The following is a 27,334-nucleotide window of genomic DNA, read 5'->3' on the forward strand; positions in this document are numbered from 1 at the left end:
TATTATTAGATAGAAAGTATATAGCGTATAATCTAAAGTATAGCATTGGTATATGATGTGTAAAAGGAGTATAGCTTGACTTTCTAGGAGCTAAAAGAATACCGACCTCGGCAAATAAATAACAAGTAGCTGTACAGACATCATTAAAATATAGAATCTGTGGCAGACACTTATGGGAGCCACAGAATACTGGTATAGGAACTAGAGCATATGGTCATAGAAGATCTAGTATGAGCATGTGTAAGCGGTATGCAGTATATGCACAAACACAATATATGGCTTGACTGTACATGAGATAACGTATGATCACATCGAGGCCTGGAACAGGTACATGTATAATCTATGATATACACATGTAGGTGAAAACATCGCCATGAAGAAACGATAACATGTATATTGGAGAGACAGCTGGTTCACATAGTGACCATAGTGTACATGGACACTATGACATGATCATCTAGGATTTATATAATGTGCAAATAACTGATATGGCATAAGCATGCATATTCTGTAACAAGTACATCATACTGTAACTAAAATGTCCATATAGAGATAAGTTACGTGTGCAAAGGTGATGTAGCATAAGTTACAGGAAATAAATGCTATTTCCATGCAGAATGTAAATATAAGAGTTGTGTATGTTGTGTTATGTGGATATGATAAAGCACACTGTCACCCGTTACCTAGCTTCGTATGGCTTTTCAATGTAGTACTCTCATGGGTCTTCCAATGTTGGTCCACTTAGACAAACCTTGGTCCAGGTGAGTGGGCACAGTGTGGAATGGATGTGGGTGTTGAGATTTTCCTGCAGTTGAGTTTTGTAAGGAGGTGGATCTTGAGGCCTGCCCGCAAAGCGTTGTCTTTGGAGGTATGCAGGTCAACTGACCTGTCAGCTAACAGGAGCAGTCCATTGCTTGGGGCCTCAGCTACGAGGAGCATCAATCGCTTGGTGCCTTGTTGGGAGATGTAGCAAGACCATGTAAGGGACATAGCCTGTGCATCTAGGGGCTGTAGTTTGAACTTATTACATATACAATATGAACTTGTAGGCGATTTAACAATACCATGAAAGATGTATGCACTATAATTGGAACATAAAGAAGACATACCCTTTCCAGGTAGGAGATATGTGTAGTCCCTAGATTATCTATATATAGTCGTGCTTTACTCACTTAGCTTGTTCACCACTCATGCCTGGGTGTTTAATGTTCGGTTGAGAGCGCAGGCTTTGGTGTGTTCCCAAACTTCATTGTCAGTCGGAGTGGGGCTGCCTGACAGGGAAACACTGTTGTGGGATTCATTTTGAAAACATCTCTCACATCTTCTGGTGTCCTGATACCTCACTACATTTTGGTGATAAGGATGAAGATAAAGAAACTACAGTATATGTGGATCCCGGCATGTGCAAATTAAATAGGTAGCCGCATCACATGGGAACCATGCCAATAGCATATAGGAGAAATAACATGCGTATATAGGGGGATATAACTTGAACACATATGCCCCCTGGCTTGTGCCTGAAGGCAGAAATATAGCATAAGCAAATAAAACATATGATATTGACAAGTGAGACCTTTAGCATTAAAGCATAGGATATAATGAATAGGTATGGAGTGGTATGGAATGTGCAAGACGAGGAACGGCACGTACATACACAAGATACAGCCTTTGTCTATAACTTGTATATTGTGCACATATAAGATATGCAGCATACATGCTCAGGCATTGTTTCATGTGCCCAATAGAGTACAAGATATGGGATTCTGTAAAAACCTGTCTAATTTCGTTATTACAGTTGAGTTGTATAGTCTCTAGTCAGCGGTAACAATGCAATAACATAGCTGCTCACCTGTAATAACTTATTACAGTTGAGTTATGATGAGAGCTGGTTTTTCACTGTTCTGTTTTTTTCCCAAAACGACAGTGATCATCCTAATGGAGATACATTTAGTTTTTGCATGCTATGTGCCATCATAGTGAAAATTGACTCGATCTGCATGTTTCTACGTTTTCTAAAATACATCATTTTTAAATCTAATTTACACGAAACTTATTCTCATATCTTTTTGCAACAAATTATTATTCGCGGTTTGGTCTGTTAGTATTCTACAACATATTCCACTTTTATTTTTTCACGTCTGTAACCATAATATTTTTTTTATTTGAAAGAGCAAAACACCAATTATTTAAACATTTTTTGGGGAGGGTAAACGTGTGGCCATGCATTATAACGGTTAAATACCATCTACTATACTTTAAAATGATTGCAGCCCACCAACAAATTCCATGGCTCTATAAAGAAGGTCTGCCTTCGGCCTCGTATGGTCATGCAACTACTCGGTGTTTGTCAAAATCCCCATAATTGATGGCTGGGTACTTTATCCCATATATATCGTACTGGTATAAAATTGTACGATGCACAAATACGATTTTGTGCATATAAAGTTCCATGCTAAGTAAGAGCTTTAGTGCATCAACAACTTAACAAACACTGGCAAAGCCTATAGGCCTGGCATTGGCAACCAGCCTTCTGGCAATTATTGTTTTATTTTGTAATAGCTATTACAAAACATTTTTATTTAGGAATATGCTGGGTCTCAAAAAGTATGTACTACAGGCAAACAAAAATGTTTTGGTCTCCCTGGCACTAAAGGGAACAACTTTGTGTGTGGATGTATTTCTTGTGAAGGGGCAGCATGCCATAACATGTAGTAAAGTCAGCCATTGACCCTTAATGCGTACTGGAGTAGGTGGAAGAAAACATGTGAATGACACCATCCACAGTCTAATAGATTAAGTCTGGCTGAAACCCCTTTAAGTAATTATGCTACACACATAATTTTAGGAAATTCAAAAGGTCTTGGCTAATACAGACCTAAACATCTCAATAAGTCTGGCATTGGCTGCAAGACTTTTGCCTTTGAGAAAGAAAGAAAGAAAGAAAGAAAGAAAGAAAGAAAGAAAGAAAGAAAGAAAGAAAGAGAAAAAGAAAGAAAGAAAGGCATACAAAAGAAATAAGGAAAGAGGGAAAGTGAAATAAAGAAATAATCTAGGAAAGTAAGAAGGAAATTAAAGGAAAAGGGAAGGAAATAGAGAAGGAAAGAAGGAGGTAAGGAAGGGAAGAAAAGAAAGAGAGAAAGAAAGAGGAGGCAAGAGAAAAAGAAAAAGAAAAGAAAAGAGAAGGAAATGAAAGAAAAGAAAAGAGAGAAGGAAAGAAGGAAGAAAAAAGGAAGAAAGAGAAAGGAAGATGGAAAGTAAGAGAGAATGAAAGAGAAGGAAAGAAGAAAGAGAAAGAACGGGAAAGAATGAAAGAAAGCGAGAAGGAAAAAGAGAGAAATAATGAGAAAAGGAAACAAGTAATGAAAGAAGGTAATAAGGAAAGAAGGCAAGAGAAAGGAAGAAAGAGGACAAGAGAAATAAAAGTAGAAAAAAGGAATGAGAAAGAGAGAGAGGGGGAAAGGAAAGAAAGAAATAAAAAAGAAAAGAAGAACAAAATAAAGAAAGAAATAGAAGAAGAAGAGAAATAAAAGTAATAAAATGAAAAAAAGGCAAGAATGAAATAAGGCAAGGAAAAGGAAGAAGAAAAAAGAAAGGAAATAATGAAAGAAAAAACTAAAAAGAAGGAAAAAAGTAGAAAAGAGAAAAGAGAAACTAAGGAAAGAAAGAAGAAAAGAGACAAACAAGAAAGAAAGAAAGGAAAAAGAAAGAGAGAAAGAAACACAAAGAAACACAAAGAAAGAACAAAGTGAAAAGACGATAACTTAATACAGAACAACATTTTACAACCATTTCACATGGACATAATCTGGTATGCTGTGAAATAGCAGGAACCAGAAAATCAAAGAATTTAAAACAGCATTGGCAGAAGATGGGACCTGATAAAGATGGAGTATGTATCAGCAGTGTCCTGCTGTCACATCAGGCTCTAAACACAAACTTCACACTAAAGTCATTATGAAGCAAAAGCACTCGCTTATGTGCAGATTTGCTCAGTATGAAATATCAAAAATGCAGTCATTCAAAGTAAAGTTACCAGTGGCTTAAGTAGGCTGACCCACTGCACCATGCTGTATGCTGTAGTGAGCAGAACAAAATGTGAATGACATAACAACAGAACAATGGATGAAGAAAAGTAGGTGAAACCCCCATGTGTAAGTGTACTATACATATTTTAGTAAAATCAAAAGTTCTTCGCTAGTGCTAGACCTAAAACAGCATGTGCATATAGCATTATGAAAGCAGCAACCCCATGTAGACGTTATATTGATTTACATTTAGAAAATTTAACGTGCCCCTATAAGATTATATATGAAAATATTCTATTCTGTTTTGTTAGATTTTTAAAGCACATGACTACCCAGTTTTCCCAGCGCTAGAACCAACACTGTGCCAGCCAAGCTGCTACGGGAATGGGAAGAGGCAAGTTCGCAAACAGCCAGGTTTTGAGAGCCTTTCGGAAAGATAGTTCTCGGTCCAGTTGATGTAGTCCAATCAGTAAAGAGTTCCACAGTTTGGGGGGCAGGTAGGCAAACGAACGGCCTCACAATCTTGAACTAAGGATTTTAGGTACTGTCAGACACAGTGCTTAATTTGTAAATAAAAACGTGCCAGTGCCCAAAGCCCTCCTCTTAAACACGCTGCTGCTGCAAATAAATGTGGAACATGGAATACTGAGGCAGCGTAATCCTGAAGCCATCTCTGGCCTCTTCAATCTATTTAAAGCCACTCCCTATCCCTTCAGCTCACTCTTGCAGCTTTCTGCTTTCTCCCATTGTGACGTTTTTTTTTGTTTTTCTCTTCCTCCGTCTTTCCCATATGTGTCTTTTGCTCACAGTAAATGCTTGAGGCAGAAAAATAATTGCCAGTCCTCAAAAAGAAGTGCCAGTGCTCTGCACCGAAAACAACAAGCACAAATAAAGCACTAGGCAGACATTGAGCAGTGGACGATCTGAGTTGTCTACCAGGGAGGTAAGGAGTGGCCAGAGGTTGTAACAGCAGGGTGTTTTTCTTATAGAGGGCTCTGTACATAATGCACAATGCCTTGAACTGCACCACTGCTCCACCGGAAGCCAGTGAAGTTCGACCAAAGCATTTTTATCAGACTGATGTCTCGGGATGTTCAAAAGGAGGCGAGCAGTGGCATTTTGAACACCCTACTGCCTTTTTAACAGATATTGGGGAGAGCCGAAATACAGAGTTCCAGTTGCCTAGGCGAGAGATTATCAGGGCCTGAATAACCAGCCCCATGGTTGGAATTTGGGAGAAGATGTAATACCTTCCTAAGCATTCTGAGAATGCCATAGCAGCTTGCTGTGAGCTTTTTAATTTGACAGCTTATCATAAGGTTGTTATCAAGCCAGAAGCCCCAACTCTTTATCAGGCTTTTTGGGCTCCCAAGACATTTAGACCAACATGTCAGTGCCTGATTTCTGATATTGTTGCCCAGCAATATAATTTCTGTCTTATCCCCAATACGTTTAAGGCAACAATTTGCCATCCAGCTGTCCACTTCTTGTAGGCAGGGAGCTAGTTGGAAGTGATTGGAGCTAAGTTCTCAAGCGATTGAGATGACTAATTGAGTGTCGGCCACATAGGAGACTATTGACAACTAGAGATGGGCAGAGCTTACGGAGTTCTGCTCCACAGAACTCCGCAGAGTTGGCTAAAAACTCAGTGGAATTCCATGGAGTTCTGAATGCGGCGGAGTTCCACCTGCCCTACCACCCTGGCCTGAATGCATCCGATGTCAGAAGCGCTAAGCAAGGTCAGGTAGCCCGACCCTGCTTAGCGCTTTCGAGATCGTGCACATTCAGGCCAATGGTATGCTGTAGGTAGCAAAAGCTTCAGTTTAAGGCCTCTTGAACAGACACGGCCCACTGGCCTGGAGCCTGCTGCTCTCACACCTGCACACTTCCCTTCACCAACTCATTCACAAACTTGCTACAGAGGGCCAAGCACACTCCCTGTCTTGCACCAGCTTTGCAATTGATTCATCTGCACTTACACACAGCTTCAGACTGCCCTTTCTTTAGGGCCCAGCACTAGCAGCAGCAAACCAGATCAGCACCAGCAGCCTGATATTTTCACAAAGTGCCTGCCTAGCCTTGCTTGCCGCTGGGCTCTACAGCACTCTCTCAGGCCACAGACATCTCTATCTGGCGGGGGCTGCCGGACTACAACTCAGCAGCTGATGGTCCCCCGGTCTGCAGCTCTCCCTGCTGGCCTCAGCAGCACCTCACCCCACAACAACACTTCCTCTCCCTTGGGACCCTGGGGAGACAGGATCTTTTCAAGTGGACTGCAAGATTTCTTTTTTTCAAGCACAGACCCCCTCTCATATGCAAGGACTGTCCATGCTCAGTACCAGACCCATGTGCACATAAAAGAGAAAGCAAAACAAGGGCCTTACCTGGGTCCATGACTCCACTGTCCCCGTTGCCAGCCATCTGGCTCTCTGCCTTCCTCTGCCCCTTTCTCATGGGCTGCTGACAACAGTGAAAGGAAGGAGGCCTGGATCGGGAGCTGGCGCCAGTGCAGCCCCTCAGCACCAGCTTGCAGCAGCTCCACACTGAGTTTTTTGGGCCGAGACTGAACACTGCAGAGTGTCTGCGCTTGCGCTGTGTGTCCCATAACTGGGCTGCAGTGCACGCCGGTGAGCTCCGCTCCACTGCCGGGGCTAGCAGAGTTTTTGGCTGAATTCCACACTCCACTTGAAACCCAAAACTCCATTAACTCCGCCAGCAGAGCAGAGCTCACTGCCCATCACTATTGACAACTCAAAATATAGTACGATTTCTGCTAATATTTCCATACATATGTTGAAGAAGCTGGGGCTTAAGGATGAGTCCTGGGGCACTCCACAGCTTAATGGGAGATTATTCGAATAACATGACTGATCCAACACTTAAAAACTCCTATCCTCGATGAAGAATGTGAGCCATTTTTGTGCCCTGCATTCAATACCTGCAGCTGAGATTCTCTAAGTGAGGACAGTGTGATCAAGTATCAAAGGATGCACTGAAGTCTAGGAGGATAATTGCTGCAAAACCTCAGTTCCTCCACCATTGCCAACAGTGCCTTTTCAGTACTGTGTTGTCAAGCCACCAACTGTGTAACACTATGCATGCTTGTCATTTATTTTATTTATTACTGTATAAGAATGGTCACACACTAACCACAAGGTGACGGGTGATCATTTATACATACAACCATAGTTGGCTATATGTTTATGCTATCAATATGAACTCTCTCCTGATTCACTGTAAATGGCTTTAGGAGGCTGAATTAAGGGATCAAGCTTTTGACCAGATAATTTGATTCTTAGCCAAGTCCTCTCAAGTGGATTATTTTCCCCCTTTTGAGTCAGAATGTAAATCACTGACCTGTGGAGTAAACCAGGACATAGCACTTAGATGCATACTGTTTACTGTACAAGTGACATTTTTAGCTAAGCCTATACATTCTTTTGGAGTTACATTTGCAGATGTCACTCAGGTTATTATTAAGTTGAATCATAACACTGCTATTGGACAGCCATCTTCCAAGGCCTTTTTTTCTCCTGTGGCCAACTGGACAGATGCCAATGCTCTCATAATGAACTCTAGCAAGATGGAGGTGTATGTCCTTGGAAAATCTCCCCTGCCTGGATCAATTCTGGGGGTTCTCCTTCTGCTAGATTGCTTGTTCGTTGTTTTGGAGGTGTCCTTCATACTATTCTGTCTTTAAATAGCACATCCAGAAAGTTACTTCCACTTCCTTCTATTTCTTTAAGGTTCCCTGTAAAAGTATTTCTATCCTACTCAAAGTTTAATGTTTAACTGCAACCCAGTCGGCCATACTTTCTTGCTTGAACCAAACAGCATTTGGCATTCTGAAAACAATTCTAATCTTTCTTTTCTCTTTGTCACAGTATCCTTTTGTTGATATTCTGTTGATATTCGTAATATCCTTCTCTTGTTATGATATTCTGTTTATATTCGCTGTATTCTTCTGTTGATATTCTCTTTAATTGTCCAGTTAGGTGTTTGCTGTTAAGCATATCGTCAGGGCACCTGGTTCCTTGACCTCAGTGCGTTTTACAAATTCAGATCAAATTAAGATGATAATACTTGTACTATATAATAATTATATTAGACATATACCTACCAGTGAGGAAGCACCAGATATGCCATTCCATGCATTGTAGTAGCATAGTATTCCACAGTATGAACACTCAAGGTGTCCTAAGGGTTCTAACTTTCAACTCATAATCGTGGGGGGCTCAAATTGATTGTACCACCTATATATATTTATCACCTATTCTGCAACAAGCACACACCAGCTGCACTATAAGTTAACAAAACAACAACAACCATACCATAGCTTGCACCAACACCAAGTAGTACACAGTATACGTAGATTAAAGTTCTGTTGTACAATGCAGCTATATCAGCTGTACAGGACAATGCATGTCCTCCATCTGTACATACCATGTTTATATACCAGTAATGATTTGCTATGTTTATGTGTTATCCATACAATTCCTGGCGTAAATACTAGTCATAGCATGGCACAAACTCATAACAGTTCATATCTGTTTGAATTTGCTCTTTTTACAGAGATATCCCCAAACCTTTTGCCTTCCTCCTTCTGTTTTTCTAACCTTCTTTCTGTTGGCTTTAGGACTCTGGGCAGTTTACCACTGCTAACCAGTGCTAAAGTACATGTGCTCTCACCCCTAAAACAGGGTATGATTGGTTTACACCTGTTTGTCATATTTGATTTAGTTGTAAGTCCCTCGTAAAGTGGTATTCCCACATACCCAGGGCCTGTAATGTAAATGCTACTACTGGGCCTGCAGCACTGATTGTGCCACCTACAGAAGTAGCCGTTCAAACCTGTCTCAGGCATACCACTGCAGTGCCTGTGTGTGCAGTTCACTGCCACTTCCACTTGGCATTTAGAAATACTTGCCAAGCCTGGAATTTCCCTTTTATTACACATGGTCACCCCTATGGTAGGCCCTAAATAGCCTATGAGCTGGGTGCTTTGTAAGTAAAAGGTAGGACATGTACTTTTAGGTTTTGCATGTCCTAGTAGTGACGAACAGCTTATTTTGTTTTTCACTCCTCTCACAGGTTAAAATTGGATATTCCCTTATACACTTTTAAGTGGTAATTCCTGATCAGAAAGGAGTAGCTTTTTCATCTTTGGTATGTTTGGAATGGTAATGACAAAACCTACTTACTGGTGTAGTTGGAATTTACATTACTAAATTAGAAATGCCACTTTTAGAATGTAGGCATTTCTATGTGCTTATAACTCGGTGTGCTTTGCAGCCAGTCTCCTATCCACGTCTGGCCTGGGTGGCAACTACACTTTGTGCATACTTTCCAGACAGCCACAACACAGGAAGGTGTGACAAGGGATACGTCTACATTCATCTGCATACTGATAGTCTTCCTGGGCTGGGAGAAGGAGAGGTGGTTCACACTTATTACATATCAATACGATGTGGCCTGCCCTCATATAACGTGCCTATTTACCCCATACTGTTTTTCCTGAGCCAGGGCTGGGCTGAAAGGGACTTTTGGCACTTCTGAGGATTTATTTGAAGTCACCCCCTCTACAAGGCACTTATGAGTATAAGTACTTGGCTGACCCCATGTTTTTAGACACTGTGTGGACTTGTAACCAGATACTGATGGCTGCCATGCCGAAAAACACCTATACTGTACCTACTATAGGTAACAACTGTATCATATTAAACACATATATCACCTAGGTTATGCAATATGATAATAATAAATATATTTGAACTTGTGCAGAAAATAATAATGTTACACCATGCGTAGGTCACAGTAAAAGTAAACCATATATGCACATGCAGCATTTTATGCATTGCATAGGTGTCAGACATGCTATCCCGTAAGAAATACGCATAACTACTGGGTCATGCCATGAAAATACAGCAGCTGTACCATTTCACTCTCTATATATAAAGGGCGTATATATAAGTCACAGCGTATGGATTACCTAGCATTAATGAAATGCTTGGTAGGCACTGCGTAGATGGCAGCTATATTGTACTTTAATACAACATACAATATGTTTCTTGATGCATGGATGACATAACCATAGCAATTAATATGCGCACTTTTGCATCTTAATTTGCATATATTTTAATTATTTTCATTTAGTTGATTTTTGTAGGAAGTCTAACAATGCACAATTCAAATAGAAAACATAAACATGCTGTGTAATTCGGCGATTATGAGATGTTAGTTTCCCGTGTTCTGTTGCAATCGCTCCTGTCTTTACAATATGTATTTGATTTATTGCTTGGAACATATTCTTTCTTCCAGTCGACACTTCCGTATCCTTCTTCGAGATCTTTTAACCATCACACACCTTCTCGTGCCCTTCATCACATCTATGCACATTTTAAGCTCTCCCTTCTCCTTTCAGTCAATCCCCCCACATTTGCTCCAGCAGTTGTATCTTAAATTGCACCAGTACATTTTCGACAGATCTTTTCAAGTTCTTTTGGAAAGCCTGATTTTTATATTTAGCATATTTCAAATCCTATACATAATTCCATCCACCCTCAATCAAGTTACCTTGGTTTGTTTCTTGATTGATTTGTATTGTGTTTTGTGCGCCCGACAAAGCACCAGTGCACTTTGCTGAGCAGTGGCACGCTACTCCATGCATAGTTCCTGTTTGGATTAGTATGAGTTTGACGCCTGGCCTATGAAAGATTGTTTTTTAATGTATTTCACAGTGACCAGAGTTGTGCTCTTATTGTGATATATGTTGCTACACCTGCATGTGTAGCAGAGAGAAAAGCAGCATGATACATAACGCTTAGGCCTACGGTGTGTAATTTTGACCAGTTGGATTGGTGTGGGGAGTGCAAATGGGATAAGTGTTCTTTCGATATGTGTGATAACCTTTTATCTTGCTGGTGTCAATGTGTAGCTGTAATTATGCATGGAGTTGGACCAAGGAAAGTGAGGGATGGCTGCACTTGTCATCTCTGTTGTCATCCTTGGGGGAGATTTGATTCCTGGCATAGGCTAGACATGGCATGGCATGAGCTGTCCGGATCCTCTTCGTGTTGTTGAATGGATATGCCTTGGTACATGAAGGTCTTCCATGTCTAGCAATATCTTTATAAGATTGACCCTAGGATTCAGGAATAAACAGTGTCCATCCCAGCACTCTCTAGCCACAACACTAACTCGAATATTATCCCAAATCACAACCAAACCCTGTCTGCTTTCGTTTTTCCTAATCGTTTCCTTTCTTTTTGTTTTCTCACTGATTGCATTATTACATTGTTTCAAATGTGTCACTGTACTCCAGATTTCTGACTTTTATGAGAATTGCAGGGCTTCGAGGAGTGATCAAAACAATGTAAATCAGTCGTTGCTTTTCTTGAGTAGTACAGTGGGTACAATCTCTCAGGCGTAAATGTGAATCGGATATACATTTGCACATTTAACTTCTATGTTCGTTTCTTCACTAAAATATTGGTCAACATGGCAAAACTCCTTCCCCTGCTCTCACTATATATATGAGGTTTTCTCTCCCCATTGTCGCTCTGTAATCATACTTCAGCCTGCCTTTGACAGAAGTACACCTGAGTGTCTTTCCAGGGTGTGAAACTAACAGGAGGTAAGTGAATAGTCACGAATTTACTAGTTTGTCGGAGTCACCTAATTTTGCACCTAGACCAACTCAGAAGCGTTCACACAACCCTTCTAACTCAACTATTTGAAGAATTCCTCTGTACTGTTGGAATTTCCACATTTACAGATGCAATTCTTCCTCAGTCAGGACTACCCAGCGGTGGACAACTTCTTTAGAGAAGGGACCAACGCCTATAAATTCTGTCTGTAACCTCATATTTATATTTGATAACAAACTCAGTTCCTCATATTGTAAAACATACAAACAAACTGAACTCGTCTATTATAAAGCTGGCATCCTCTTGTTTTCCTCATTTGAGGCAAATGAGAAAAGTCACTGCCTTGCTAACGCCTGAGCATAAAGTTTCAGTCACAAAAGCCTCCATGGGACCACCTACGTACTACCACAGCTCTTTGCCTCTAGCCCTTATAAAGTATGTCATCTATAAACTATACATTATGCAAAATATGGCTGCCAGAGTTCTGCTGAATCTCTGCACAAGGACATCCATCACAGGTCATCTTTACCAATTACACCGAGTACCAATTGAGAAGAAAATAAATTCAAAGTTCTTACAATATGCCACAGTGCCATTTTTGGTCCTTTTTCTAAATTTGTTAAAGATGTGACGCACATTCATATCAGAATTCAGAATCTGCGCTCTTTCTGTACACGCTTTCCAACCACTCCCTCGATTAAAAGAGTGAGACAAGGGGGGCGGTCTTTCTCATATCCAGCATCTTAAATGTGGCATAAGCTCCCTGTGCAAATTCATATGACCATCAATCACCTGATTCTCTCGAAATCACTAAGGACCAGATGTATCAAAAAAGCCTTTTTGCGATTCGGAAATAGCGATTTTTAAGAAATCGCTATTTCTGAGTCGCAAAATGCTATGTATCATATTAGCGATTCGATAATAGCGATTTCTTAAAAATCGCAAATGCTATTACCGAATCGCAAATTGCGATCCAGCCCCCATTCGCACCTGTGGGCCTGTTGGCCCATATTTGCGAATTTTTTGCATTTCCCAAATTGCGAATTCCTAACTGGAATTTGCGATTTGGGAAATGCAAACCCCAGGGTGCTGGGGACCTAAGGCCCCCTCTGCTGCACCCCAAAACAATTTTGGAAGACATGTAAGGTGCACACATGCCAAAAGGGCATGTGTGCGTTACATGTCAATTTTAAAAATGCATTTTTAATGCATTTTTAAAATCTGCACATGGTTACCACCAAGTTCAACTTGGTGGTAATAGCGATTCCTTAATGCCCAGTTCGCATTAAGGAATTGCTTCATACATGTGCTTAAGAAATTGCAAATAAGGATTCCTTATTTGCGATGCTGCATTTAGAGAATCGCAAATTGCGATTCTCTAAATTGGGTCGCAATTTTAAGGAATTGCTATTTTAGCGATTCCTTAAAATTGCACTGCGAATGCCTATCTTACATTCAGAAAGGTGATTTTGCATTCGCAAACGGCCGAATTTTGGGCCAGATGTATGAAGAAAATGCTTTGCGAGTCCCTAATAGTGAATTTTAAGAAATCTCTATTTCTGGCACGCAAAATGTGATGTAACAAAATTGCGAGTCAGAAATAACGATTTCTTAAAAATCGCTAATGCAATTTGCGACGTCCAAATACTGAATCGCAAACAAAATTGCGATTCGGTATTTGAAAATCGCAAATTGCGAAATAGGTTACCTGCACAGCCTGATGACATCACAAGCAGGAAGTGAGTCAGCCCATGCTGTTTCCAGGTACCACACCCACAGGAGCAGTCAGAGAGTCACAGACCAGCCCCAGGGAGCAAGTGTGTGAGCAAGCCAGGACCTAACAGCAACATGGCCAATGCCGGTAATGGGAAGGAGAAGGGAGAGAGGAAGAGGAAGCTGAAATTCAGTGAGCAAGAATTGGAGGTGCTCACTGAGGAGGTGGTCAGGAGCCATGACCGGCTCTTTGGGAAGAGCTCACTCCAGGTACCAGAGAGTGAGAAGCGGAAACCTTGGGCTGACATCCAGACCAAAATCTGCACGATGGGGGTTGCGCAGCACTCGGTGGAAGAGATACGCAAGAGGTGGTACAACCTGTGTTCCCATGCCAAGGAGAGGGTGGCCAGCAGGCTAAAGGAGGCAAGGAGCACAGGAGGCGGACCATCCACCCAGACACCCTCCACCCCCATGGAAGACCTGGTCGTGTCCACACTGCTTCCAGAAGCTGTCAGTGTGGTCACTGACATTGACACTTCCGGCACACCCAGCACCAGTAAAGGTAAGTCCAATAATGATGTGTATCCCCAATATGTGCATGTACAAATGCCCCTTAGGAAATAGCAATTAGTGCAAATCATTGTGATAAGTAGTCCATTCCACATCTTACATGCGGCACAACAATGCCTTATGGGAGAGGTAGTCCACAACCCTAAGCTGAAAATAGCTCATAGATAGCAATTAAGTATACCGACACACAAAAGAACAAAACACACAGTTCATATTGATACAATTTAAGTGTACATTTATTACCATTGTGCCACATTTGGTGATGCATACATAAATGACATGCTGCACATTGTTGTTGCAGATGGCTCAGGCCCAGCAGCAGCAGAATGTGCCAATGTGTGGGATGCAGAAACACAGCCTCTGTCCGACTCAAACACCAGCGAGTCATTGTGTATAGCACCAATCAGACGCAGGGCAAGGGTGTTACCTCTCCACGAGTTGAACCTGGACTCTGACGAAATGCCGGATGAAGGCCACACACCACCCCCAGAAGCTAGATCCACAGGAAGGCAGCAGTCCCTGCCCCAGCGTCACTCAACTCCCCGCAGGAGGCCTCACGATGCAGGCACACAGCACACCGATGAAAGTGAGGGCCCATCATTCTTTGGTGGCCTTGAAGCGCCCATGCTCAAAGTACAGCGCCTGCAGTGCAAAAACATGAGGGCAATGCACAGGCAGTTGTAGTCACACAATGCCAATATGGGGGGACTGCACAATCAGTTGGAGTCTCTGGATGCAAACATCTGCAAGCTGCATGAGGGACAGCCAACAGCAGCAGATAACACCAAGGAACTGACAAATGCCATTAAGGAACTCTGTACTGAGATCAGGCATGAGCGTGTGAGCCACGGCAGGTGCGAACGGCAATTCATGGGAATGTTCAATGGCTTTTGCAGATCTGTAAATAGTCTTGCTACATCAACTGCCCTGATATCACTGCCCTGATATCACGGCGTGCTGTGGCCGCACAGGTGGAGGCAGCATATAGCAGTCGGGACGTTGCCCAGGGATTGGTGCAAATAACCAACGTTCTGGATGCTATTCTGACAGCACGCAGTGCTACACCCAGTGAACTGGGTGTTGGGGATACTGAGGAGTCATCTAGCCTGAGCAGTCTTGCAGTCCCCGTGATGCATCCTAGGCGTCGCAGTGCCAGGCACAGTACTGCCTGTGAGCCTGATACAAGAGGTGCCGGCGAGGCCACTGCGCACTCAAGTGGAATGCGTGGTCGTAAGAAGTGACATTGAGGGCTACAGGGGACTACCTTCACATGTAGCAATACAGTAAACTATGATGATAATAGTGTGACACTGTTAATGGCTCATGTCTGACTCGTGTATTGCTTTGTCCTATTGACATGTATGTTACCTGAAGTCAAGGTAATAAAGGTGCTAACTACCGGAATACATGTCAGTGAGGTGGTGTTGTCATTATTTACATCTGAAATGGTTGTGCGTGATGTCAGCACGCCTTTGCCTGCCCTCTGCTGCACTGGTCCTGTCTGCTGGCTGTAGGGGTGGTATGGGATCATCATCCTCATCTGAGTCTGGCTCTGATATTTCCACAGGTATGCCCCTGGTGGTAGCTATATTGTACAAGATCGCACATGTGGCCACTATTCTACAGGTCGTGTCCGGGCTGTACTGTAGTGCCCCTCCACTTTTATGGATGCACCGGAAGGGACTCTTCAGCAGGCCAAAGGTGCGCTCCACAACATTGCGGGTTGCCCTGTGTGCTGAATTGTATCTCTGCTCTGCTGGTGTTGCAGGATTTAGATAGGGCGTCATCATGTAGGTGCGCACTGCATAGGCACTGTCTCCTAGTAGGAACAGAGGGTATAATGAGTAGCTGTGCCATCTGACGTCACACTGCCATCAATGTACCATTGTAAAGTTGGAAATTACCTAGTAGATATCCTTCACCAAATTCCCCAGCTAGCAGTCTTGTGTGAATCCCGCTGTGGCGAAAGATGTACGAATCATGTGTGCTCCCTGGGTACCTGGCCACAAGATCAGTTATGATGTAGGAGGCATTGCATATCACCTGTATGTGCATTGAATGTTGGTATTTACGGTTGCGGTACACATACTCTGTGGCCGATGGTGGACAGATTGCAACATGTGTCCCATCTATGGCACCTAGGACATGGGGAACTGTGCTATCTGGTAGAAATCTATTTTTGTTTGCTGTATTTCCTGTGGGGTATGGGGGAATCTTATGTACTGGTGTATCCTGCTCAGCATGGCATTTAGAAATGCATTGAAAAATCTAGAGAGGGCACTCTGTGATACCCCTCCAGCTGCTGCTAAGACCCCTTGATAGCTCCCTGAGGCAAGTAGGTGCAGGGAGCATAATACCTGCACATGGGTGGGTATGCTATTGGTCCTGTGTGTTGTGCGCTGCAGTATGGGTTGTAGCTCAGCTATCAGGTCAAGTATCATGGCTGAGCTCAACCTGTACTTATCAAAAATTTCCTCCTCAGTCTGGTCAAAAAGGGTAATGCACAGTCTGAAAATGTACTCCTGTCTCCTCCTCCCTCTCCTCATACCTTCCAAGATCCTCATTCTCCTCGCCATGAGGTAGAGTGCAGCCATTGTGGAAAAGAGGCTGAGGCATTCTGGGCCTCTTTATATAGGTTGCACCTGGTTACCACCTGGTTTCAATCCGTGGTAAATTGTACGTGCAAAAGGCGATTCTGCGAATATTCGCAATTTGCGAGTTTTTGATGCATTGAATTGCGACATGGTTTGCGTATCGCATTCTGCGTATCGCAATTTGCGACAAGAAATACCGATTCTGTATTTGCGAGTCGCTATTCGGGCTCGCAATTTGTGATATGCAAATAGCGATTCAGTTTTTCATGTCGTAAATTGTGATACGCAGATTGCAACACCAAAACCATGTCGCTTCGCCATAAATCGCAATTTTTGTGATTCCTTGTTTTTGGCCTGCGGATGCCTTTCATACATCGCAAAACAAGTTTTTGCATTCGCAAACGGGTGATTTCTGCGATTCGCACCGTTTGCAAATGCAAAAACGTTTGATACATCTGGCCCTTTGCAATTCGCACCGTTTGCAAATGCAAAATTCTTTGTTACATCTGGCCCTAAAACTCATAAGTTTGCATATGAAGCAGGAAAACGTACCAGGACACTTTGTTGGTAATCACCCGTTTATTAATCTTTTAAAATAACATAACTTGCCTTCAGACCTTAACCACTCTTGTTGTCATAGCAGGTGGTTTGCAGTCATTTATTACATGTTTCTTTTAAAGCTATGTTCAGGTTCAGCTTTGCTATGGCACTGGCTGTTTTATAGGGCCCTATAACGACCAAGTCCTTAACCGGTTCTGTGCTGCGGACGTAATGGTTACGTCCTGCTGCACAGTGCTCGTGTGCCCAGGACGTAACCATTACATCCTGGGCACAGAGCCCAGAGGGAGCGCTAGCGCTCCCTCTGTGTTCTTCCCTCCCACCCCCCAAAGGCAGGGATGGAAGGGGAAGCCCTTCCACCCCGACAGCCCCCCCTCGCCCCCCACCCCCCTGTGACGTCAGCGTGCGATCGCGTGCTGACCATCACAGAGGCCTCCTCCTGAGCTTCCAGCGTGGTCGGAAGAGAAATGCTCAGCGTTTCTCTTCTGATCATATGGAGGAGGCCTGAGAGGCTTCAAAGGGAAGGAAATGAATTTCCTTCCCTTTGAAGTCTCTCTGAGCATTTTAGCAGCCGGATTGCGAAGCGAATCCGGCTACTAAAATGCCCACTAGACACCAGGGATTTATTTTATATAAGAAATTGGCATAAGGGGAGTGGCAGAAACCACTAGGCACTGGGGATCTTTTTTTTTGCGCCAATGTCAGGCAAGGGGAGCGACCCCGTAGGCAAGGGTCTCTCCCTGGGGGGATGGGGGGGCGGGTGCCGGGGGGCAAATTTATGTTAGGCCATTTCTGCCCTGGGGGGCAGAAACCTCTAGGCGCCAGGGCTAATTTTTTTTGTGTGTTTTCTTTTTGTTTGTTTTTTTAGAGATGGGGAGCGACCCTTTAGGCAAGGGTCGCTCCCCTGGGAGGCAAATTGTAGTTAGACCATTTCTGCCCCCCATGGGGGCAGATCGGCTGATTTTTGTTAGGTCAATCTGCCCCCAAGGGGGGCAGAAACCACTAGGCACTGGGGATCTTTTTTTTGTGCCAATGTCACGCAAGGGTCGCTCCCCGGGGGGGGGGGAAGGGCAGGGTGGCAAATATATTTTAGGCCATTTCTGCCCCCCCGAGGGCAGATCAGCCTATTGTTATTAGGCCGATCTGCCCCCGGGGGGGCAGAAGCCTTTAGGCGCCAGGGATACATTTTTGGGGTATTTATTTTGTTTGTTTTGTTTTTTAGAGGTGGGGAGCGACCTCTTAGGCAAGGGGGGAGCAAATTTATTTTAGGCCTTTTCTGCCCCCGGGTGTGGCAGAAACCGCTAGGCGCCAGTGATAAAAAAAACTTTTTTTGTTTTGTTTTGTTTTTTAGAGGTGGGGAGCGACCCCTTAGTCAAGGGTCGCTCCCCTGGGGGGCAAATTGTATTTAGACCATTTCTGCCCACCTTGGGCACCAGGGATTGATGTGTGTGTATGCATGTGTTTTCTTTAGGTGGGCAGCCCCTTGGGTAAGGGTCGCTCCCCATGGGGGCACATTACTGTTGGCCATATCTGCCCCCCATTGGGGGCAGATGGGCCTATTTTTGGAAGGCCCATCTGCCCCCAAGGGGGGGCAGAAAGCCCACAAGAGGCCGGGGAAGTTTTTTTTACAAAAATAAGAGGGTGGGGGAGACTTGGGGAAACGCTGGGTGGAAGGACATTTGTGGCTCCTTTCAGATTCCAGAACTTTCTGTCACCGGAATGAGAGGAAAAAGTGTTTTTTTGGCCAAATTTTGAGGTTTGCAAAGGATTCTCGGTAACAGAACCTGGTCAGAGCCCCACAAGTCACCCCATCTTGGATTCCCCTAGGTGTCTAGTTTTCAAAACTGCGCAGGTTTGCTAGGTTTCCCTAGGTGCCGGCTGAGCTAGAGGCCAAAATCCACAGCTAGGCACTTTGCAAAAAACAGCTCTGTTTTCTTTGTGAAAATGTGATGTGTCCATGTTGTGTTTTGGGTCATTTCCTGTCACAGTTGCTAGGCCTATCCACACAAGTGAGGTACCATTTTTATCAAGAGACATGGGCGAACAAAGAATGGCAAAATAAGTGTTATTGCCCCTTGTTTATCTCTACATTTTTTCCTTCCAAATGTAAGACAGTGTGTAAAAAAGACGTCTATTTGAGAAATGCCCTGTAATTCACACGCTAGTATGGGCACCCCGGAATTCAGAGATGTGCAAATAACCATTGCTTCTCAACACCTTATCTTGTGGCCATTTTGGAAATACAAAGGTTTTCTTGATACCTATTTTTCACTTTTTATATTTCAGCAAATAATTTGCTGTATACCCAGTATAGAATAAAAACCCATTGCAAGGTGCAGCTCATTTATTGGCTCTGGGTACCTAGGGTTCTTGATGAACCTACAAGCCATATATATCCCGACAACTAGAAGAGTCCAGCTGACGTAACGGTATATTGCTTTAAAAAATCTGACATTGTAGGAAAAAGTTACAGAGTATAACGTGGAGAAAAATTGCTGTTCTTTTACCTCAATTTCAATATTTTTTTATTTCAGCTGTTATTTTCTGTTGGAAACACTTGTAGGATCTACACAAATGACCCCTTGCTGAATTCAGATGTTTGTCTACTTTTCAGAAATGTTTAGCTTTCTGGGATCCAGCCTTGGTTTCTCACCCATTTCGGTCACTAACTGGAAGGAGGCTGAAAGCTCAAAAAATAGTAAAAATGGGGTATGTCCCAGTAAAATGTCAAAATTGTATTGAAAAATTGGGTTTTTGTAATTCAAGTCTGCCTGTTCCTGAAAGCTGGGAAGATGGTGATCTTGCCACCGCAAACCCTTTGTTGATGCCATTTTCAGGGAAAAAGCCACGAGCTTCTGCAGCCCTTTTTTCCCATTATTTTGAAAAAAACAAAATGTTCACTGTATTTTGACTAATTTCTTGGTCTCCTTCAGGGGAACCCACAAAGTCTGGGTACCTCTAGAATCCCTAGGATGTTGGAAAAAAGGACGCAAATTTAGCGTGGGTAGCTTATGTGAAAAAAAGGTTATGAGGGCCTAAGTGCGAACTGCCCCAAATAGCCAAAAAAAGGCTCGGCACAGGAGGGGAACAGGCCTGGCAGCGAAGGGGTTAATGGCAATGTGTCTGTTCAACACTTGCCTTCTGGAATGGCTCCTGATCCAAAGTTGTGGAGCACTGATGGACATCTCAGGCCATGTATGTGCATCATGTGCACTGATGGATGGTCAATGAAAGCATTTACTTTTCTGTAACATGTTGTAATGTCCTGCATGGGCAGTGGAATCCTTCTCAAACATTATAGTGCATTCATTTGCATTAAAGGAATAACGTTTCCCTACTTTCCACAACATCATGGAGTGCAATGCGCAAACACTTTGCAATAGTATGGCAGTCCTGCCCTGCAAGAACTCACTTGTATTTTTAGAAAAAATTATGTCTAGTGTCACTAAAGCACCACTACACCAAAATATAAAAGTGTGTTTTTCTTACTGTTCTTTACTTGAATCTAGAAATAAATGCTGGAAAAGCATGGGCAAATACAAAAAGTCTGGCTTTGGCTGCCATCTTTTGGGCATTGTCAATGTTTGCTTTCTTGTGTCATGGTTTTTCGTCATAGTTTTTACTAGACGTTCTTGTTAGCGAAGTCCTCAGCAATCTAAAAAACAATGGCTAAAATCAGAAATATGATTTGGTCTCTAGTAGCACATTGCCCTAAAGGGGAATACCTTGTGTGTGTATATGCTCCTTTTTTTTCTGTGCCCTCATTTGCCACAATCACTTCTGACTGTCCACTTTAGATCTCCTTTTCGCCGCCCATATATCCTACAGTTGGAGAGTGCTAGGCTTCTCAGTTAGGGAAAACAATTTTGACTCCTATGGATCGGACAATGCTTTGCAATGTGTCCAAGGTCCAGATCAGGCAGATTGATAGGACGGTGAGGAGAGCAAATTCATCTTTGATACCTCTATACTTCTCCCAAATAGCTCTCCTGACTCTACTTATCTCTATTCCTCTTCCTTTCTCCTTTTACTTTCTTTTTTAATATACTTATAATAAATTAAAATGATGTCTGTATCCTAAGGTTCCCCTAAATACTATTTTAATTTTGTATTTATTTTCCAATGTCATATTTTCCCAAAATAAAAAGCTCTCTGTTGTGATGTGATCTAGAATTCGTGTGTGTCATATGGAATCTCCGGACGAGGCCGATGATGTCGGCACATTCCACTTGACGCCCACGGATTCAGAGTCGCTTCTCTCCTTGCTCTGTGCCCCTTTTACACTGTTTACTTAAGCGGCTTTATTGAAGACAATAAACAAGTTAAATACCGCAACACTCTTCGTTGGATTCCTTACTTCATTTATGGCGACGAGGATGAAGCGATGGCTGCAGTAGGTGATCCTGTCTCTCATCGGTTATACGGCGGTACGGTCGGGGACAGTTTCCTTATCTTTTGATTTATTTTTCTTGTTGCTATTTTTCAACGTTTCTAAACGTCTCCGTGTATTCGGAGCTTGACCTTGGGGGCACAGAGTGTTTTTGATCCTTGAGATACCGGTTATCCTAACGGCATCTCTAGCGCGAGCACAGCACATTACTGGTGTTCCAAGTGGCGCGTGTGCATCGGACGAACGTCAATGAGCGCACATGTGTTTTTTTTTCATTGCCTGGAGCGCATTAATTTGTACAGCGCTCCTACCTTACGTGTGCAGTCAATATTGAGTGCTGATTTTCTGTTTTTTTTTCACTGCTTCGCACTCGCATGAAGAACAAGGAACAGAGAAGAAGGACCTTATTCTGAAACCTTCTGATCATCAAAATAGAAATCGGACCAGGAAAGATTGGGGAAAGAATTAACTTCTTGCTGGAAGACTATCTTTCGTGGGATTTTTGTTTATACACAACCATCATTTTTTTTTTCCCTTGTCCTTTTGCCTTTGTTTAGTGTTTTTTTTGTTTTACTTTCTTTAAAAAGAAATGCAAAACGTATTACCACAATCACCTTTTTTACAGGACCCTGGTGATCCTTCTTTGGAATGGCGATTATGGATACGCTCATTCAAGGCCTATTTAGGAGCTATTGACGGCCATAAATTTAGGCCTGAGAGAAAAAAAAGTTTGATGTACTATTATTTGTGTGTGGAAGGACAGAATATTTTTGACCATCTACCAGTTTATGAATTACGTGAAGAAGAAGAATTAGATGAGTTTGAAATGGCGGTTGCGCAGCTGGACAAGCATTTCATCAAAACTAAGAATGTTGTAGTACATAGATACAAATTCTTTACCAGAGTGCAAAATCCTAATGAAAGTGTGGATTCTTTCATTACTGCTTTAAAAGTGTTAGCTGCCAATTGTGAATTCGAAAATTTTACCTCACAATTGATACGAGATCAACTTGTGGCAAGATGCTACTCTAAAAGAATCCAAGAAAAATTGTTAACGTGCAAAGATCCATCTTTGGACAAAGCCATAGACATAGCGAAGAGCATTGAGTGTTCTTTAGAAGATGCTAAGCAATTAGAATTGTCTTTATCTAATGTTTCCATTTCAGGTGCAGTGGTGAATTCGCAGATCAATGATCACAAGAAACAGTTTCGTCCTGAGAAAAAAACAGATTTTACTCCACTTTCGAAAAATGCCTTATCTTCCAGAGGAAATCAAAAGACTATGTGTTACAGATGTGGATCTTTGAACCACGTTTCCTCTTTCAGGAATTGTCCTGCGGTCAACCAACAATGCAGGAACTGCAACAAACTGGGACATTTTTCACGTGTTTGCAGAGGTGGGAAGAGAGGCAGTGTCCGTTGTGTTATTGATGCTGAAGAGGGAAAGGTGCAACAGGATGAAAATGAACTTGTATTAGTGGTCAAGGACAATATGTCATCTGCTAGCAAAATGGTCATGGATCCTGACATTGAGGTGTTGGTGGGAGGTGTTGCTGTCAAGTTGTTAGTGGATACAGGAGCACGAATTACTATTGTCTCATTTGACAAATTCAATGAGTTTTGGAGTGACAAAACTCTTTTCCCTCCCGACGTTACTACCTTGGCGTTTGAAGGGAGTAGGATTGACTTGATTGGGTATTTTTGGACTACTTTGTCCATTTCTGGCGAGACCATTCATGGGAAGGTATATGTGGCAAGGAAAGGTATTAACGTTCTGGGCTTAATTCATCAAGCTGATTTTAAATTAATCATTAAACCAGGAAGGATTAGACCAGTGTCTATTGATAGGAGCAATACCAACTGTATTAAAACATCTTCTGAGGTGGGTTGTCCTTGGCAACGGAGGTTTAAAGGATTGTTCCAGGACAAGTTGGGTAAAATATCTAATGTCACACACACTATCAAATTAAAACAGGGTGTTGTCCCTGTGAAGCATAAACTGAGGAATGTTCCATTTAGTGTAAGGGCAGAATTGTCTAGGTTGTTGAAGGATATGTGTGAACAAGGCATAATAGAGAAGGTTGAAGCCACACTTTGGTTATCTCCTATTGTTCTAGCGAAGAAAAGCTCTGGTGACCTGAGGTTGTGTGTGGACTTAAGAAGTGTGAATGAAGCGATCTGGGTTGATAGTTTTCCGTTGCCTAGGATTGATGATTTAATAGCAAAAGCGGGTTCTGCTAGTTGGTTTACGAAGTTGGATCTTAGATCGGCATACCACCAAGTAGAGCTTGATGCTATTTCTCGTTATCTCACAGCTTTTGTAACGCCTGATGGGACTTTCCAGTTTTGCAGATTACCTTTTGGTTTGGCATCTGCGGCTGCTGCTTTTCAGAGAATAATGACTGACATGTTCCCCGACAACCCCAATGTAGTCATGTTTCAGGATGATATTCTAATCTTTGCTGACACTGAGGTGGTTCATGATAGAGTTTTAGAAGGGGTTTTGCAAACTCTAGAAGAAAGAGGTGTCACTTTAAGGAGAGACAAATGTCTCTTTAAAACTCGGGAAATAGAGTATCTAGGACATGTTTTTTCTGAGCACGGTGTCAAACCCAGGCCTAAGTTAGTGAAGAGCATTCTCGATGCTCCTGCACCCAAGACTAAAGAACAGTTGCTTTCTTTTTTGGGATTATGTGAATTTTATGCAAAGTTTTTAAAGGATTTTGCTAAGACTTCTGAATGTTTTAGGGCTATGCTTAAAAGCAAGCAATTGTTCTTTTGGTCTAAAGAGTGCAATAAGGCTTTTGAGCACATTAAACAACAGATTGTCAACTCACCAGTTTTACAACCTTTTTCAGATAGTAAAAAGACCATTGTAACTGTGGATGCATGTGAATATGGGTTGGGCGCAGTGTTAACACAGGTTTCTGATGGGGGCAAGGAGTGCACCATTGGGTTTGCTTCAAGGACATTGCGGGTAGTTGAGCGGAAGTATTCTGTTATTGAAAAAGAACTCCTGGCCTGTGTATGGAGTGCGGAAAAATTCAAACAATACCTCTGGGGTAGGCATTTTACATTAAAAACTGATCACCGTCCCCTGGTGGAAATTTTATCAGGAAGGAAAATTAAACGCTCAACTGCTCGCATAGCACGGTTATCTGCCAAATTGTTAGAGTTTAATTTTTCGATTGAGTATATTCCGGGAGGAAAAAACAGTAGGGCTGATTGCCTATCCCGTTTACCTATATCAGATGAAGAGGAACAACTTGAATGGGATACTGAGGTTGAAGAATGTTTCATAGCATGCATTGCTGAGTCTTTGGATGAAAATGTGTGGATTAAGTCGTTACATAATGACAAACTGTTGTGCGATGTCATTCATTATGTGAAGATTGGGTGGCCTAAAGAGAAGACTCTCTCGCCTAATTTACAACCTTTTTGGAAAATTTCTGAGGAATTGTCTGTTGAGGGTGACAAACTTATTAGAGGTGACAAACTTATTCCACCAGAGTGTCTTAGGAGAGACCTGATTCTTAAAGCACATATTGGTCATCTTGGTTCTACTATCACAAAAAGGAAATTAAGATCTGATTTCTGGTGGCCAAGGATGGATAAGGAAATTGATGAGCTAGTGAAGAGTTGCCCCAGGTGTTGTGTAAGTGACAAAGTTCTGGTTACTCAAGGAAGTTGTGATTCTTTTGTTCCATCACCAGAAAGAGCTTGGCAGAAAATTGGTTTAGATTTTCTTGGTCCTTATCATGTACCACCTCCGGATTTGAGGTATTTTATGGTTATAGTAGATCATCTTTCTAGATGGGTTGAGGTATTTCCTATAAGACTTCCCACTACACAAAGTGTTATTAAATGTCTAAAAGATGTTTTCAGTAGGGAAGGATTACCTGAACAAATAATGACGGACAACGGAGTACAATTTGTATCTACGGATATGACCCATTTTTTGAACAAGTGTGGCATCAAACACATAAGGACGCCTCTCTATCATCCTCAAAGTAATGGTATTGTTGAACGCTTTAATCGTGTACTTGTTGAGTGTATCCAAGCAGCAATTAAATCTAACATGTCTGTAGGGCAAGCCATTAAAGAATTGATTTGGTCTCATCGCACAACACCACATGTTGCCACGGGCAAGACTCCTTTTGAATTGATGAGGGGTAGGATTGCGACCTCAGAACTATGTCCTTTTTGGATGATTGATCTACTTCATGAAGGTAGTAATCTGAGGGAGGCTTGGCAGTCAGCAAAAGGTAATTCTGATGAAATGGGAAGAAATAGGTGGAGGGTTACACCGAAAAAAAAAGTCCTCAAGGTTGGTGATTGGGTGAGAGTTAAAAATCCTTTGATAGTCAGAAAGGGTTTTTCGAAGTTTAAAGAGCCCCAACAAGTTCTGGAAGTACGCAAAAATGCAGCTAGATTGTCGGATGGATGCTGGTGGGGAGTCACACGTTTAGCTTTAGATCCCAGTGTTCGAATGAGGGGTGAGCATGAAGGTTGTCAAACCAGTAACAATGAAACTGTTGTTCACAACTCTTCCAATTGTGCAAAGAGGGACTCTTACTGTAAAAGGGAGGATAAGGGTAAGAAGGAATTTCGCAGGGAGTCCCGTAGAGAATTTCGCAGGGAGTCCCGTAGACCGGCCAAGTTCAGTGATTATGTAATGTCGTAGACTGGATATGTTTGGTGATTTGGTAATGTCGTGAAAACTATTTCTATGGCCAACATTCTTTTAGTAGATTGTTACATTGTATTAGGTTTTACAATGACTTTGTATATAGTTTTACTAACACATCAGTTTTGGTTGTTCAGGGTGATGTTGTTATTTTCATTGGTTGTATTGGTTAAATGAAGATTGTTTTTTATTAAAAGAGGGGGGATGTTGTGATGTGATCTAGAATTTGTGTGTGTCATATGGAATCTCCGGAGGAGGCCGATGATGTCGGCACATTCCACTTGACGCCCACGGATTCAGAGTCGCTTCTCTCCTTGCTCTGTGCCCCTTTTACACTGTTTACTTAAGCGGCTTTATTGAAGACAATAAACAAGTTAAATACCGCAACACTCTTCGTTGGATTCCTTACTTCACTCTCCTCACTCGGTAAATGCTGAACTGCAACAGCTCTCCGTATTGAGAAGCCTGTTGCCGAGCAACACCACCACGCGACATGCATACGTCTCTCGACAATCACCCAAGCTCTTTAACCATTGAAAATAAATAAGGAAGAATGTCTGTAGCACGCTAATGCATGCGCATCAGTAACTGCGTCTCTGTTTGAAATGAGAAAACAGAGCACGCGCCAACAAGAGTGCACGCGCCGGCAACGAGAGCACGCCTCTGTAATAAACAAGGTATGCATCTTGTTAATGTAAAAAAATGCCGGCTCACGTGCTCCAAGAGCAATGCATCCGCTGCCAGACTACTCACGTGAGCAGCTCACGCTCGCATGATAGAAAAGTGAACCGGTTACTTCAAAACAAAGGTAAACCCCTTTCCTCTCTTTTTTTTAATTCATTTTTTTAAAAAACCATTAGCGATCTCCTTTAGTACTACAAAAGCAAGGTTACATAAACTCTAAAGATCCTAACAACGCAAAAAAACAATATTAAATACTGAAATGTCGTAAACACCAAAAAATACCCCAAAATTGGGTAAAATATTCTAATTACTCATAATATGTTATACATACATTTAAAATTTCACAATACAACAAATCAATTCTAAAATAAACAATAAGACTACTTATCTGCACATAACCAGAAAACACAAGAGGAAGATGGCTGCTGCTGTGGGACTATATGGACTGTTTATGGTTCTATGTTATT

At 42.3% G+C, this 27,334-nt stretch overlaps 1 protein-coding gene across 1 annotated transcript in view; it reads left to right on the forward strand.

Moving 5' to 3' along the window:
• Positions 1-27,334, forward strand: part of ADAM23 (ADAM metallopeptidase domain 23) — an 842,294-nt gene that overhangs the window by 738 nt on the left and 814,222 nt on the right. The window lies entirely within an intron of this gene.

This window comes from Pleurodeles waltl, chromosome 3_1, assembly GCF_031143425.1.
Source record: "Pleurodeles waltl isolate 20211129_DDA chromosome 3_1, aPleWal1.hap1.20221129, whole genome shotgun sequence".
In the NCBI taxonomy this organism is placed as follows: domain Eukaryota; kingdom Metazoa; phylum Chordata; class Amphibia; order Caudata; family Salamandridae; genus Pleurodeles; species Pleurodeles waltl.